Raw genomic sequence first — 3,080 nt, forward strand, 5'->3', positions numbered from 1 at the left:
ACAGAGGGAGCAGCTGATGCCATTTTGACCTCATCTCTATCGATATTCAACACGAAATTGCTTTTCTTGAGGAATTATACCATAAGATGTTAATGTTCTTAAACGCCAAAAATCTAAAAAATGGTACTTTTTAGACTGAGGGGATGGAATTCCGTATTCCGGCAAATACGCAAAAAGAGAAAATATATACCTCAGAACATTCATCATCCGTTGACTTCGGTTAAAAAAAACTAAAGCGGGGTGCACAACACAAGCCGTGAAATGGAATGGATAATAAGTGTCTTCATAAATTCGTAAAAAAACAAAAATGTCAGATAATCCATGCAATCAAAAAGGAATATCTTAGAAATCTTCTTCATTTTCGAAAAAGAACATGATTACACTATTACATATGACATATCCTACAACATATACGTATATATGTATGTATAATATAATATAATATATATCTATATATATATATATATATATTATATATATATATATATATATTATATATATATATATATATAACATGTAGTAGAAATGTATAAGGATATGTGTGTGTGTGTACCACACATATGAGTATTTGTGTGTATATGTGTATAATATTATATAATATATATATATATATAATATATATATATATATATATATATTATTAAGTATATATATATATTATATTTTTTTTTTTTTTTTTTTTTTTTTTTTTTTTTTTTTTTTTTTCCACTGCAGGCAAATCGGCCTCTCTCATACATTATTTGAGAGGAATTTGGCAGTCTCACCCTTTGCCTGATGGAATGCCCTTCCTTATGAAACGCATTTCGGCGCGCTAACCACTTGCGACACGTGGGCGGACTCCCCCTACGAACCTGGTTTTGATTTTTAAAGGCGATATGTGTTTTCTCGCGTGGATCGTGCTCGAGCGAGGAGTCAGAGCGCAGGATTTACGGAGACCGTGATGATAGGGGATTTTCAACTCTGGACTATGAGGATTGGATTCCAATGCTCAACTACTGGACCATAGCGGCATGGGACATATACGGATATATTCTATATATATATATATATATATATATATATTATATATATATATATATATATATATCTATATATATATATTCAGCTAAATATAAATTTTTTCATGATATATATATAGAGATTTATTATATTTATGTCTATATGTATACATAATAGTTTTGCAACATTTCTGTGTCTATATGTATATATATATATAAATATATATAATATATATATATATATATAGATATATATATATATATATATATATATATGATATATATATATGTATATATATATAGTCTAAGTATATATATATATATTTATAATATATATATAGATATATATATAATATCATATATGGGCAAATATACATCTAATTGGAATGTACCATTCAACCAAGAGGGGAACGTGGCAACCCATTTGTTCACTTCACTTACACACCTGTTTCACCTGCGCGGATTGACCGTAGTTCACCCCCATCCTGTTTCTTTATTTTTTCGCTTTTATTTCTATAATGTATTTGCAATTTATTGCTTATGCTTTAGTATTGTATGTAATTTGTATTGAATTCATTTTTATTTGAAGTGTCAGTTTTACTCCTAGGATGATTTTTATTTTTCGTATTTCTCAGTTCGTGACGGACGCTGCATTTTTGAATATCACCGTTTTAAAATAATTTCTCTAATTACTGTTTTAAAACCTTTTACTTATAAACTTATTTTATTCATCTATTTATAATAAAGGTTTTGATAAAATTCAATGATTTAAATTTTACTGTTTATGATTTAGTGGTTTTTATTTTATTAATAATTCTTTTTAGTCTGCGTTTTATAGCTTTTCATTAATGATTTTAAATTTTTTATGGGAATAATCATTCTAAGAACAATATGTATTTATTTGATTTTATTTTATATTTATGAGAAACGGTCAACATGTTTGTGACGCACGAGTTCATGTAGTTCCCTGGGAACGGAACAAAGAAAACAGTGCAACTGGAACTTGGTTTGTGTCACATCCCCTCTGCGAATACCACCAAGGTGTTACTGGCTTTTGTTACTTGCCTAGGTTTGAACCAGCTGGGACGTGTTAGCTAAATATAAATGAAGGAACTGAAAACAATACTTACATTAGATGAAGATGAAATAACGTAAATGTAAACCAGTGATACTCAGCTAAAGTAAGGTTTTTTCCCCTGTGTTTTTATCATTTTTGTCTTTTAGGTGTATTAATATATATTCCAGGCGTTTTACTGCTGAGTGTTTGCCTTTGTTTATGGTTACTTTTTACTGATTCTACTTTTACGGATCTACTTTTAATTATTGACCTTGTATGATATCTTTACTTGATCTACTTTTTACTGATTACTTTTTACTGATCTACATTTTATTGATCTACTTTTACTATTACTTTTACTGATCCACTTTTCTTGATCCACTTTTACTGATCCACTTTTTACTGATTCCACTTTTACTTATCCACTTTTTAAGATCTTTTCTGAGTTATCTGTATTTTTTTTTATCTGCATTTCCTGTTCGTTATTTCAACCATTGTCCCGAGTGTGTTACCCTGTTCCATCTTTATTCTACCACCGCTCTGCGCCTACCGCCGGTGATGCTACCCCCCCACACTTCTTATTGCTCACGCTACCACTATTGCTATTGCTACGGCTACCACGGTTGCTCGTTGTTATACCGCTTATTGCGATTTTCTCGTGCTACTACTACTGCTATGGCTACATACTCCACTATTGCTATTGCTCTATACCACTAATGCTATTGCTTGTACTACCGCATTACATTACTTCTATCACTACAGTGGAAGACACTAGATAAGATAAAAAGCAGCACTGTTAGATTCTTCAGAGGAGTTAGGTCTAATTTCAAAGAGGAGTGAACGGGACCCTAACTTATTCTTCACCTGGTCCCTAAGCTCTCCTGGCTCACGGGAGATTTCATTTCGGCTCCTCCTTTTACGGACTGGTACCTGGCTTTAAGCTAGGAGTATCCTACAATATCAATCACACCTTATACGTATTATCCTTATATATATATATATATATATGATATATATATATATAT

The sequence above is a fragment of the Penaeus monodon genome, chromosome 36, assembly GCF_015228065.2.
Source record: "Penaeus monodon isolate SGIC_2016 chromosome 36, NSTDA_Pmon_1, whole genome shotgun sequence".
Classification (NCBI taxonomy): domain Eukaryota; kingdom Metazoa; phylum Arthropoda; class Malacostraca; order Decapoda; family Penaeidae; genus Penaeus; species Penaeus monodon.